The sequence below is a fragment of the Engystomops pustulosus genome, chromosome 8, assembly GCF_040894005.1.
Source record: "Engystomops pustulosus chromosome 8, aEngPut4.maternal, whole genome shotgun sequence".
In the NCBI taxonomy this organism is placed as follows: Eukaryota; Metazoa; Chordata; class Amphibia; order Anura; family Leptodactylidae; genus Engystomops; species Engystomops pustulosus.
The window spans coordinates 105,591,375-105,605,915 of NC_092418.1; positions in this window are offsets into that span (position 1 = coordinate 105,591,375).

The following is a 14,541-nucleotide window of genomic DNA, read 5'->3' on the forward strand; positions in this document are numbered from 1 at the left end:
ATTGCGCATGTTGTGTGACTTTGTTCCCTATTTTTAGAATTTGTAAAACTTTTCTTTTTAAAAGCAGAAGAGAAGAATTTAGAATGTGACTCGGGAGAGGGGGGGGGGAGGATTTAGCATCACGCACTGAGAGGGACACATTAGGGTGGGGAGCAATTGGTTCACTATCACTGGAGTGATGATTTTAGGACTGTCAATAAGTTGATAAATCTAAGTAACAGTGATGTGAAATAAGCGTTTCCCATCCAATCCACGCTGGCCCTGAAAGCAACATAAATGTGTAATGAAAAAGTATTGAAACATGAAGAAAGTGAGTTGCAAAAAGCCACGAAAGGTCATGACACTGGCTGAATTCTATCAGTAATTAGAGACCAATCCTCATGGTGCGTTCACACCTGGCTTTTTGGATGCCTCAAATGCATTTGGCTACTCTGGAAGCATTTTTCTTCATTGTTGGAAGTGTAAGAAGCTTTGTAAACATTTTCACATCCGCCTACACTTCCAGCAATGAGGAAAAACCCTTCCAGAGTAGCCAAATGCATTCTAACATTTAAAAATTGCATGCGTTCTGATGCATGCGTCCTGACACACACGTGTTTTGCACTGCTGGTAGCCCGATCCCGAAGATGAAACACTTTTAAGTGACGTCCTGGCACTTGCTGGTCCTTCTTGGGCCCCTGGAGCCTTTTTGGCAACAATGGAAACTTTCTCCTTGAATAACTCGATGATGCGATAGATTGGTGACTGAGGTGCAATCTTTCTAGCTGCGATAATCTTCCCTGTTAGGCCAGTTTTGTGCAGTGCAATGATGACTGCACGTGTTTCTTTAGAGATAACCATGGTTATCAGAAGAGAAACAATGATGCCAAGCACCAGTCTCCTCTTATAGTGTCCAGTGGTGTGATTCTTACTTAATCATGCCAGATTGATCTCCAGCCCTGTCCTCATCAGCACCCGCACCTGTGTTACTGGAGACATCACTGACACCATGTTAGCTGCTCCATTTAAGGCGCCTGCAATGAAGTTGAAATGTGTTTTGGGGGAAAAAGTTCATTTTCTAGGCAAATATTGACTTTGCAATTAATTGCTGTTAAGCTGATCACTCTGTATAACACTCTGGAGTATATGCAAATTGCCATTATAATACCTGATGCAGTAGACTTAATTAACATTTGTATCATTCTCAAAACTTATGGCCATGACTGTACAGCCTGCAGGCCCCCCTCACTGTATACAGCCAGCCTGCCCCTCGTATACAGCCATCCAGCCCCGTGCATACAGCCAGCCCCTTGTATACAGCCAGCCTGCCCCTTGTATACAGCCAACCCTTTGTATACAGCCAGCCCCTTGTATACACCCACCCTGCCCCTTGTATATAGCCAGCCCTTTGTATACAGCCAGCCTGCCCCTTGTATACAGCCAGCCAGTCGAAAAACAAACCATGAACTCACCTTTACGTTGTTCCCCCCGAAGCTCCGCTACTTTATCCACTCCATCCGAAGGTGACAGCTCAGTGAGCGCTGGCGGCTCACAGACTGTGACGTCAGGCGCTTGCGACGCCAGCACACACAGAGCTGTTACTACAGGGCAGAGTGGATGAAGTATTGGAGCTTTGGGGGAAAGCCGGAAAGGTGAGTTCATGGTTCGTATTTTTTTCCGACCGGCCCCTCCAGCCCCGGCCCGGCACTGGCCCCAGACTGATCGGCCCACCAGGATTTTTTCATATGGCCAGTCCGTTCCTGGGTGGGGGATGTTGCACATGGAATAAAGTGGTCTCTGAGCCTACAGTCCAGTGATCCAGTGCGGGTTCCTTCTACATCACATGGGTTCCTACCACAACATTATAACTGGCGACGAGGAGTAACTATTATCAAGTAAAGATATTTCAGTAACACAGAAGAGCTACCTGGACTTTAACTAGTGTCCACCATGGCCATCTACCTGAATTTCCTTCCTTTGCTTTGCACCAGGGAAACTTGGGAGCAGCTGGAATAAGTGGCTAAAGAGCTTTGAAATCTTTTTACAGTGATGAACATCACTGACAATGCAAGAAAGAAAGCCATGCGGCTGCACTATGCTGGCACCATCTGCCAAACACAGGAGATGTGAGATACACCTGACTGTTTAAGGAAGGTACCCCTAGACTGTGGTCTAAAATGTGGGAACTATTGCACTTTAATAGGGTCAGTGATCTGTGCCTTTAAGATGTGTTCTCCCCCCTTACCTTCATATTTTAGAGATAATTTCGAGTCACAGCAGGGGGATTGGTGAGATGGTGGTTGTTCGGTTGGCCAATTTGCCACCTGGGAGTCCAGTTGGACATACAGCTTCGAGAGCTAAAAAATGTCTTATTCTATCCCAAGTGCCTGATTTTTAGATATTACGGGTTAATATATTAAAAATTAAAGCTGTGAGTGAATTTTCCACTCAGCAAGAAGTGTCTGTCATATTTTGGAAGTTACTTTTACGGTTAAAGTTTACTGTTATTTGTGTTAGAGGTGATTTCTTTAAGTGCACTCCATTTTGTCTAAGTGGGAAAATTTTGGGACTCCATAGAGAAGGCGCGGACTTCAGGTTGGGAATTTATCACAGTCTTAAACATTTGTATGTGATGTGGAGTAGTAGTATATGATGGGAAACTAATCACCACCGACAGTGAAGCGTGGAAGAGGGATCATTATGGTGGAGGAGGGATCATCATGGTGGAGGTGGGAGCATCTTGGTGGAGGTGGGAGCATCTTGGTGGAGGAGGGATCATCATGGTGGAGGTGGGAGTATCTTGGTGGAGGTGGGAGCATCTTGGTGGAGGTGGGATCATCATGGTGGAGGTGGGAGCATCTTGGTGGAGGTGGGAGCATCTTGGTGGAGGAGGGACCATCATGGTTGAGGTAGAATCATCATGGTTGAGGTGGAATCATCATGGTGGAGGAGGAATCATCATGGTGGAGGAGGAATCATCATGGTGGAGGAGGGATCATCATGGTGGTGGAGAAGGGATCATCATGGTGGAGGAGGGATCATCATGGTGGAGGAGGAATCATCATGGTGGAGCAGGGATCATCATGGTGTAGGAGGGATCATCATGGTGGAGGTGGGATCATCTTGGTAGAGGTGGGATCATCATGGTGGAGGAGGGATCATCATGGTGGAGAAGGAATCATCATGGTGGAGAAGGAATCATCATGGTGGAGGTGGGATCATCATGGTGGAGGTGGAATCATCATGGTGGAGGAGGGATTATCATGGTGGAGGTGGAATCATCATGGTGGAGGTATCATCATGGTGGAGGTGGGATCATCATGGTGGAGGTGGAATCATCATGGTGGATGAGGGATCATCATGGGGGAGGTGGAATCATCATGGTGGATGAGGGATCATCATGGTGGAGGTGGAGTCATCATGGTGGAGGTGGGCGCATCATGGTGGAGGTGGGATCATCATGGTGGAGGTGGGATCATCATGGTGGAGGAGGGATCATCATGGTGGAGAAGGGATCATCATGGTGGAGAAGGAATCATCATGGTGGAGAAGGAATCATCATGGTGGAGAAGGAATCATCATGGTGGAGAAGGAATCATCATGGTGGAGGTGGGATCATCATGGTGGAGGTGGAATCATCATGGTGGAGGAGGGATTATCATGGTGGAGGTGGAATCATCATGGTGGAGGGATCATCATGGTGGAGGTGGGATCATCATGGTGGAGAAGGAATCATCATGGTGGAGAAGGAATCATCATGGGGGAGGTGGAATCATCATGGTGGATGAGGGATCATCATGGTGGAGGTGGAGTCATCATGGTGGAGGTGGGCGCATCATGGTGGAGGTGGGATCATCATGGTGGAGGTGGGATCATCATGGTGGAGGAGGGATCATCATGGTGGAGAAGGGATCATCATGGTGGAGAAGGAATCATCATGGTGGAGAAGGAATCATCATGGTGGAGAAGGAATCATCATGGTGGAGGTGGGATCATCATGGTGGAGGTGGAATCATCATGGTGGAGGAGGGATTATCATGGTGGAGGTGGAATCATCATGGTGGAGGGATCATCATGGTGGAGGTGGGATCATCGTGGTGGAGGTGGGATCATCATGGTGGAGAAGGAATCATCATGGTGGAGAAGGAATCATCATGGTGGAGGTGGGATCATCATGGTGGAGGTGGAATCATCATGGTGGAGGTGGAATCATCATGGTGGAGGTGGAATCATCATGGTGGAGGGATCATCATGGTGGAGGTGGGATCATCATGGTGGAGGTGGAATCATCATGGTGGATGAGGGATCATCATGGTGGAGGTGGAATCATCATGGTGGAGGTGGAATCATCATGGTGGAGGTGGAATCATCATGGTGGATGAGGGATCATCATGGTGGAGGTGGAGTCATCATGGTGGAGGTGGGCGCATCATGGTGGAGGTGGGATCATCATGGTGGAGGTGGGATCATCATGGTGGAGGAGGGATTATCATGGTGGAGGTGGAATCATCATGGTGGAGGGATCATCATGGTGGAGAAGGAATCATCATGGTGGAGAAGGAATCATCATGGTGGAGGTGGGATCATCATGGTGGAGGTGGAATCATCATGGTGGAGGAGGGATTATCATGGTGGAGGTGGAATCATCATGGTGGAGGGATCATCATGGTGGAGGTGGGATCATCATGGTGGAGAAGGAATCATCATGGTGGAGAAGGAATCATCATGGGGGAGGTGGAATCATCATGGTGGATGAGGGATCATCATGGTGGAGGTGGAGTCATCATGGTGGAGGTGGGCGCATCATGGTGGAGGTGGGATCATCATGGTGGAGGTGGGATCATCATGGTGGAGGAGGGATCATCATGGTGGAGAAGGGATCATCATGGTGGAGAAGGAATCATCATGGTGGAGAAGGAATCATCATGGTGGAGAAGGAATCATCATGGTGGAGAAGGAATCATCATGGTGGAGGTGGGATCATCATGGTGGAGGTGGAATCATCATGGTGGAGGAGGGATTATCATGGTGGAGGTGGAATCATCATGGTGGAGGGATCATCATGGTGGAGGTGGGATCATCGTGGTGGAGGTGGGATCATCATGGTGGAGAAGGAATCATCATGGTGGAGAAGGAATCATCATGGTGGAGGTGGGATCATCATGGTGGAGGTGGAATCATCATGGTGGAGGTGGAATCATCATGGTGGTGGAGGGATCATCATGGTGGAGGTGGGATCATCATGGTGGAGGTGGAATCATCATGGTGGATGAGGGATCATCATGGTGGAGGTGGAATCATCATGGTGGAGGTGGAATCATCATGGTGGAGGTGGAATCATCATGGTGGATGAGGGATCATCATGGTGGAGGTGGAGTCATCATGGTGGAGGTGGGCGCATCATGGTGGAGGTGGGATCATCATGGTGGAGGTGGGATCATCATGGTGGAGGAGGGATCATCATGGTGGAGGAGGGATCATCATGGTGCGGGGCTGTTATCCAGCAGAAGGCACTGGGAGACGTGATATCGTTGATTGAAGGAATGGCCGAACCTGAATCTATAGAAAATCTATGGAAGGAACTGAGTCCATAAAAGGAGCCAGCATGTGGTGAATGGGCTGGGATCCCCCCTGAGTGATGCGGAACCCGTGTGTATCCGTACAGGACACTTCATGTGCTCCCTATCAGATACACGTCAGGAACGTGTTTAATGATAACAATTCACAATGGGGCAGATTTACCTACCCCGTCCATTTGCGATCCAGCGGCGCGTTCTCTGCGGTGGATTCGCGTCCGGCCGGGATTCACTAAGGCAGTTCCTCCGACGTCCACCAGCTGCGCTGAAGAGCATCGGACCGTCGTGTGCATGCCGGCGCCGATACGCCACAATCCGATTGCGTGCGCCAAAAACCCGGGGCAATACAGGGAAAATCGGTGCAAATTGGAAATATTCGGGTAACACGTCGGGAAAACGTGAATCGGGCCCTTAGTAAAAGACCCCCATTATGTGGTTCCCATCACATGAATAGAAAGACCAGCCCCTGAGTGCTGGGGTGTCTGTGTGACCCCATATATGAACTGACCTGGAGAATGCAAAGATCTGAAGACTATAGCGTGACCCATCACCCTCATCCTCCTCTGTCACATCCCCCTGGCCGCTCCTTCTTGAATACATCACCCCCTCTTACAGTATAGACCTCGCAGTGTGACCTTCTTCACAGTCGAGACTCCATAGTGTAACCCCCCCTTAAATTATAGACCCCATAGTGTAACCCCTCTTACAATATAGACCTTATAGTGTGACCTCCTCTTTCATTATAGACCCCATAGTGTGACCCCCTTCCTACAGTATAGACCCCATTGTGTGACCCCCCTCCTACAGTATAGACCCCATAGTGTGACCCCTCTTGCAGTATAGACCCCATAGTGTAACCCTTTTTACAGTATAGACCCCATAGTGTGACCTCCTTTTACAGTATAGACCCCAAAGTGTGAACCCCCTTTTTTACAGTATAGACCCCATTGTGTGACCCCTCTTGTAGTATAGACCCCATAGTGTACCCCTTTTTACAGTATAGACCTCATAATGTGACGTCCTTTTAAAGTATAGACCCCATAGTGTGACCCCCTCTTAGAGTAAAGACCCCATAGTGTGATCTCTTTACAGCCAAGACCCCAAAGTATGACCCCTCTTACAGTACAGAACCCAAAGTGTGACCTCCTTTTAAGGTATAGACCCCATATTGTGACCCCTCTTACAGTATAGACCCCATAGTGTGACCCCATAGTGTGACCTCCTCTCACAGTATAGACCCCACAGTGTAACCCCTCTTACAATATAGACCTTATAGTGTGACCTCCTCTTTCATTATAGACCCCATAGTGTGACCCCCCTCCTACATTATAGACCCCATAGTGTGACCCCCCTCCTACAGTATAGACCCCATAGTGTAACCCTTTTTACAGTATAGACCTCATAATGTGACCTCCTTTTAAAGCTTGACCCCCTCTTACTGTTAAGACCGAGACTCCATAGTGTGACCCCTCTTACAGTACAGACCCCATAGTGTGACCCCCTCTTACAGTACAGACCCCATAGTGTGACCCCTCTTACAGTACAGACCCCATAGTGTGACCCCTCTTACAGTACAGACCCCATAGTGTGACTCCCTCTTACAGTATAGACCCCATAGTGTGACCCCTCTTACAGTCTAGACCCCATAGTGTGACCCCTCTTACAGTATAGACCCCATAGTGTAACCCCTCTTACAGTACAGACCCCATAGTGTGACCCCTCTTACAGTATAGACCCCATAGTGTGACCTCCTTTTACAGTATAGACCCCATATTGTGACCCCTCTTACAGTATAGACCCCATAGTGTGACCCCCTCTTACAGTACAGACCCCATAGTGTGACCCCTCTTACAGTATAGACCCCATAGTGAAACCCCTCTTACAGTACAGACCCCATAGTGTGACCCCCTCTTACAGTATAGACCCCATAGTGTGACCCCTCTTACAGTATAGACCCCATAGTGTAACCCCTCTTACAGTATAGACCCCATAGTGTGACCCCCTCTTACAGTACAGACCCCATAGTGTGACCCCTCTTACAGTATAGACCCCATAGTGTGACCCCTCTTACAGTATAGACCCCATAGTGTGACCCCCTCTTACAGTACAGACCCCATAGTGTGACCCCTCTTACAGTACAGACCCCATAGTGTGACCCCCTCTTACAGTACAGACCCCATAGTGTGACCCTTCTTACAGTACAGACCCCATAGTGTGACCCCTCTTACAGCATAGAACCCATAGTGTGACCCCTCTTACAGTACAGACCCCATAGTGTGACCCCCTCTTACAGTACAGACCCCATAGTGTGACCCCTCTTACAGTACAGACCCCATAGTGTGACTCCCTCTTACAGTATAGACCCCATAGTGTGACCCCTCTTACAGTCTAGACCCCATAGTGTGACCCCTCTTACAGTATAGACCCCATAGTGTAACCCCTCTTACAGTACAGACCCCATAGTGTGACCCCTCTTACAGTATAGACCCCATAGTGTGACCCCCTCTTACAGTATAGACCCCATAGTGTGACCCCCTCTTACAGTATAGACCCCATAGTGTGACCCCTCTTACAGTATAGACCCCATAGTGTGACCCTTCTTACAGTACAGACCCCATAGTGTGACCCCTCTTACAGTATAGACCCCATAGTGTGACCCCTCTTACAGTATAGACCCCATAGTGTGACCCCTCTTACAGTACAGACCCCATAGTGTGACCCCTCTTACAGTATAGACCCCATAGTGTGACCCCTCTTACAGTATAGACCCCATAGTGTGACCCCTCTTACAGTACAGACCCCATAGTGTGACCCCTCTTACAGTATAGACCCCATAGTGTGACCCTTCTTACAGTATAGACCCCATAGTGTAACCCCTCTTACAGTACAGACCCCATAGTGTGACTCCCTCTTACAGTATAGACCGCATAGTGTGACCCCCTCTTACAGTATAGACCCCATAGTGTGACCCCTCTTACAGTATAGACTCCATAGTGTGACCCCTCTTACAGTATAGACCCCATAGTGTAACCCCTCTTACAGTATAGACCCCATAGTGTGACCCTTCTTACAGTATAGACCCCATAGTGTGACCCCCCTCCTACAGTATAGACCCCATAGTGTGACCCCCATCTTACAGTATAGACCCCATAGTGTGACCCCCTCTTACAGTATAGACCCCATAGTGTGACCCCCTCTTACAGTATAGACTCCATAGTGTGACCCCTCTTACAGTATAGACCCCATAGTGTGACCCCCTCTTACAGTATAGACCCCATAGTGTAACCCCTCTTACAGTATAGACCCCATAGTTTGACCCCTCTTACAGTACAGACCCCATAGTGTGACCCTTCTTACAGTACAGACTCCATAGTGTGACCCCTCTTACAGTATAGACCCCATAGTGTAACCCCTCTTACAGTACAGACTCCATAGTGTGACCCCTCTTACAGTACAGACCCCATAGTGTGACCCTTCTTACAGTATAGACCCCATAGTGTAACCCCTCTTACAGTATAGACCCCATAGTGTAACCCCTCTTACAGTACAGACCCCATAGTGTGACCCCTCTTACAGTATAGACCCCATAGTGTGACCCCTCTTACAGTACAGACCCCATAGTGTGACCCCTCTTACAGTATAGACCCCATAGTGTGACTCCCTCTTACAGTATAGACCCCATATTGTGACCCCTCTTACAGTATAGACCCCATAGTGTGACCCCCTCTTACAGTATAGACCCCATAGTGTGACCCCTCTTACAGTACAGACCCCATAGTGTGACCCCTTCTTACAGTATAGACCCCATAGTGTGACCCCCTCTTACAGTACAGACCCCATAGTGTGACTCCCTCTTACAGTACAGGCCCCATAGTGTGACCCCTTCTTACAGTATAGACCCCATAGTGTGACCCCCTCTTACAGTACAGACCCCATAGTGTGACTCCCTCTTACAGTACAGACCCCATAGTGTGACCCCCTCTTACAGTACAGACCCCATAGTGTGACCCCCTCTTACAGTATAGACCCCATAGTGTGACCCCCTCTTACAGTACAGACCCCATAGTGTGACCCCTCTTACAGTATAGACCCCATAGTGTGACCCCTCTTACAGTACAGACCCCATAGTGTGACCCCTCTTACAGTACAGACCCCATAGTGTGACCCCCTCTTACAGTACAAACCTTATAGTGTGACCCCCTCTTACAGTATAGACCCCATAGTGTGACCCCCTCTTACAGTATAGACTCCATAGTGTGACCCCTCTTACAGTATAGACTCCATTAGTGACCGCACATAGTACACAATAGTACACACATACCTCCCAACATTTCTGGAAGGGGAAAGAGGGACAAAATGGCGGCACCCCCCAATCACACGCTGGCCACGCCCCAAATTTTTACCATAGTATCATAATAATAATCAACTTCTCAATAATTAATATAATATTGAATAAATTCTGCCCAGCCCGGGGTTCGAATCCAGACCTCACAGCTCCACCTGCCATAGAGAGAGACACAGCATCCAACCCAGGGGTTCCCAAACTTTTTACATAGGGGACCGTTCACTATCCCTGTCAGACCGTTGCAGGGCAGGACTGAAGTTTAAAAATAAATAGCGGTACATGTGACCGCATCTGTAATACACTGGGCCACCCCTCAATTAATTTTTTAATATACTGCACCCCCTTGTGAACTATTTTATATATTGGCCCAATTAATAAATTAATGGGCCAATTAATTATTAAATATACTGGGACCCCTCTCCATTAATTATTAAATAATGCTCCCCCCCCCCATTAATTACTAATTGACTACCCCCCATAATTATTTCCTATGCCCCTCCACCATTAATTATTTCCTATCCCCCCCACCTTTAATTAATTACTATGCTGCCCCTCACCATTAATTGTTTCCTATGCTGCCCCTCATAACTAATTATTTCCTATGCTGCCCCTCATAACTAATTATTTCGTATGCTGCCCCTCATAACTAATTATTTCGTATGCTGCCCCTCATAACTAATTATTTCGTATGCTGCCCCTCATAACTAATTATTTCCTATACTGCCCCTCATAACTAATTATTTCCTATGCTGCTGTGAGGGAATGGAATCCATTTTCTTTTGTGTAACATGTATCTATACAAAGATTTTTGGCTCTATTGATAGAAAAGACTCCTATGTACCATTTCCCACCATCCCCCCGTGTACACGGATCATCTTTCAGTTACATCCTCTTGAAGGCTAATGGAATGTGGGTATGGTCAATAGGCTCCTTTGTCTCAAGAACCTATAAAAACTGTCTGCAACCTAAATAAATTGGAATCCTCTCAAACAACATGTGAAGGTCTGAGTGATTCACCGAGCAGCTCGTACTATACAATGATTTGGACCACCATCACATCGAGATAAAGGGATATTTCCCTGACAAAACATGGCGCCCGAACAGGGACCTGGGTTTGCATGACGCCTACCGGAGAATTTAGGGATCATCCTTTCAGGACAGACAGACCATGCAGCTGCACAAAAAGGTAAGAAGCTTTTTCTTACAAAATTGCTCTGTCGCTCCTTGATTAGATTGTTCCACGTCCGGTGAGTTGCATGCCTATATTGCCCAGTCCAAAGAATCTTGTTAGTTTATTTGAAAACTCCATGTGATGTGTGGTAGTGTATATGGATATTGTGTGAGTTTGAACATGTGTGTTTGATAGCGCTATTGTGATACTGTACTGTACTGGTTTTAAGAACGGAAAATTCTAGGGATTGCCCCTACCTAAAGAGTTTCCTAGACAAGCTGCTTTTTGGAACGTAATTCGCTTGAGACAAAGTAGACTGAGTTTGGACAGTCGGACTTTATAAATTTATTTTGTGTGGTAGGTTCCAGAGCTGCTTCATGGAAGGAGACTGCAGTCATCTCTTGACGGGCAAACGGTTTAAAAAAAAAAAAAAAAAAAATTTTAGAATTAGAAGTGGTTAAAACTGCCCTAAGGAAGAGTGGGGGACTGCGAGGGTGTGCCGGCACTAGAGATATAATATAGGAAAATTATGGGAAAAATTGCTAGGTAGGATGAGAGGCAATTCAGAGGGAAAACCAGACGTACGGATCTTGAATGATAAAAAAAAGAAAAGAAGCTGTAAAATGGATGTCAGAGAATGTTGGAAAAAGGACAAGTATATCAAAAAGATGGTTGTTTGTATGTTGGTAAATGGAAAGGTTCTTAAAAGAACAAAGTCTGGTTGCATAATGATAATGATATGATGGAAATTGCAAGTGGATAGAAGAAAGTTACAGAGGAAGTGACCAGAGGAGGTTATAAAGAAACAGCCATAGGAAATTGTATGTTGTATGAGTGTTATGACGATGACGGACAGAAACGTTGGACAGACAAAAGACAACATTTAGTAGAAAAAATTTCTGCCTCCACCCAAAAATGGTGGATGAATTGATGTATGGAAACAAAGAAACAGACTGGCGGAGACATGTGCATGCAATGTGGCACCTAGACCCAACCCCCACACTGGAATATATCCGGTCAAGACTAGATTTGAAAAAGTGCGGGCTCTGCAGAGAACAAAGACGTAGTGTTCAGATGTTTGTCCTGTAGGGGGCAGATGTTTCTCACAATGATGCATTGCCTAAAGATCTTTGGATTTGCATCCCACAGTCCGCTCAGCTGTATTTAGCTGTATTTAGCTGTATTGTTGTAACTTTGGAAGACAACTAAGATATAGTACCCAGGGAATAAATGTAGGAGACTGTGCCTGCTTATCTAAGAGTCACCTCTCAGAACTACAAGGTCCAAAAACCCGGGTAGTAACATATTTGTTACGGATTTTGGTCTTCTGTGGGGAGAGCTCCTGGACGGTTGTGCAGTCCAAATTGGATTCCCTGAGCTGACCCTTGCCAGATACTGTAGATGTTCTATGAGTTTATTCCTTTATACCGTCCTGCAGATTATGGCAAAGAGATAAATATGTGTTTTGCCTGTATCATGTGTAGTGCTAGTGGTATTTCATCAGTTACCAGATGTGAGGAAAGCACAGCACACAATTGTGGACATTGTTCATTGTAGGCTTGGACCTGAGAAATCCTGTGATTTATGTTTAAAAACATCAGAAATGTAGTGTAAAACTTTATAATACACCTAAAAGTTTGAAGGGTGTGGTCAAAAGTTTTAGCAATTTTGCAATTGGAGTGAACTTAGATGTTACAAATGGTGTGTTGGATTCTTTCTTTGTTCTCTTGGTATGCTGGGACAGGTAGTACTACAGACACCACAGGGAGAAGGAGGGGGCTGCCTCCCCCCTTGTCTCAGTGAACACAGGAGGGGGGGAGGGGGAGCACATGTTGGAATGTTAAGAGAAGAAAGGAACAATGAGAATGTGTGTTCATTATTGATAACCCTCATGGTCCTTAGCAGATTTTGAGTTTGATTCAAATGCAACATCTGTAATTTATTGTTTTAACCAGGAGTAAAAGCTCCCTATGATCCCTACACTATTACTCCTATTCAGCAGCTATGACTGAGATTATTATTAGGAGCTTTTTAGGCAGAAGTTATAACACACCTAGAAGCCTCCTACATCACTGTCTCTAGTGATGCTTCTGCTCAGTAACACTGTCTCCCAGTATGTGCCCCCAGCATGTGTCCCCAGTATGACTCTATAGTTTTATAATTATACAGCATTGATACATCGGCATTGGTCCCAAAACTGTGTTTTTTCTGGAACATATTGTTCACTTTTTATTGTTCTCATTTAAGTTTAAGCCAAGCACCTCAGAGGAGAGGAAACAGGCCGGAAGCTGCTGATCGTGTGTCACATGACAACCTGGATCCTTCTTGGTTTTGTATCCTACTGCTGCCTACGTATAAAAAGCTTCTGTAGTAGTTTTGGATTATCCTGTTACTATCATTTCACCTCTTCATGACTAGAAACCTTGGTTACAATGTGCCCTCTTTATGATGTATTACATTGAATCCAGCTCCACTATTTTCGCTAGATTCAAAGGGGGGAGACATGAGGTAGACGGGTTGTATTTAAAATTTTCTATTAACTTAATGATAAATGAACCAGTTACCTTTTTGTAATGTCAAAACTGAATATATCATTAATCTGCATTTTGAGTTTTTTGTAGATGGCTTTAGAAACCAGGAATGAGGTTAATTCTACATCAGATGTGCAGCGGTCACACAACATGAGGTAACAGCAGCAGAACCACTCCTGACCTACCTGTCTGTACAGGAGGCGGAGGTGAAGGCACTGATGGAGGGGTGTAAAGTGGCAGAGGGGAAGAATGTGAGTCTTGTGGTATTCCTTATGATTCCTAACCTCATATAGTAAGTTTATCAACAACTATGAGACTTTGAAATAGCTGATAGAGGCCTTAGTGTTACATAAAGGTCCATAATAGAAGGTAAAACCTATGAAGCTCTAACACATGAAGTGACCATACTGGTTACTAGAAAGCCTAGGGGAAAGGAGCCTGGATCAGTACAGTCCGTGACCCTCGCTGGCCCAGTAGATTTGTCTATACTTCAGACTTTACAAAAACAGGCTCCAGAAGGTGAGAAACAAGATTGGAGCAAAATAGGGGCCCAAGAGGCGGAGGGTGGACTATGGCAAAAAGGTGACAAGCAATGTCTGCCAAGGGCCCTTTACCCTATGATGGTTCAGTGCACCCACAGGGTGAGACACCAGTCTAAGACTCTATATGCTCCGTGGTGGATAAGTATTGAGTATCACTTAGATTCACTTTTGCTACTGTCCATTTACACAAGTATGTTTATATATACCTAGTACAATGTAGGGAGAGTAGTGAAGACCCTCATATATATACTCCGAAGCCGCTTTACCCCTTCCAGAGGTTGCAGACTATATACAGCTACCAAAGGTAAGTAGCTATGAATATGTACTTGTGTGTGTGGACCTCTTTTCTGGGTGGCCTGAAGCCTATCCTGTGACAAAAGCCACAGCAAAAAAAAAA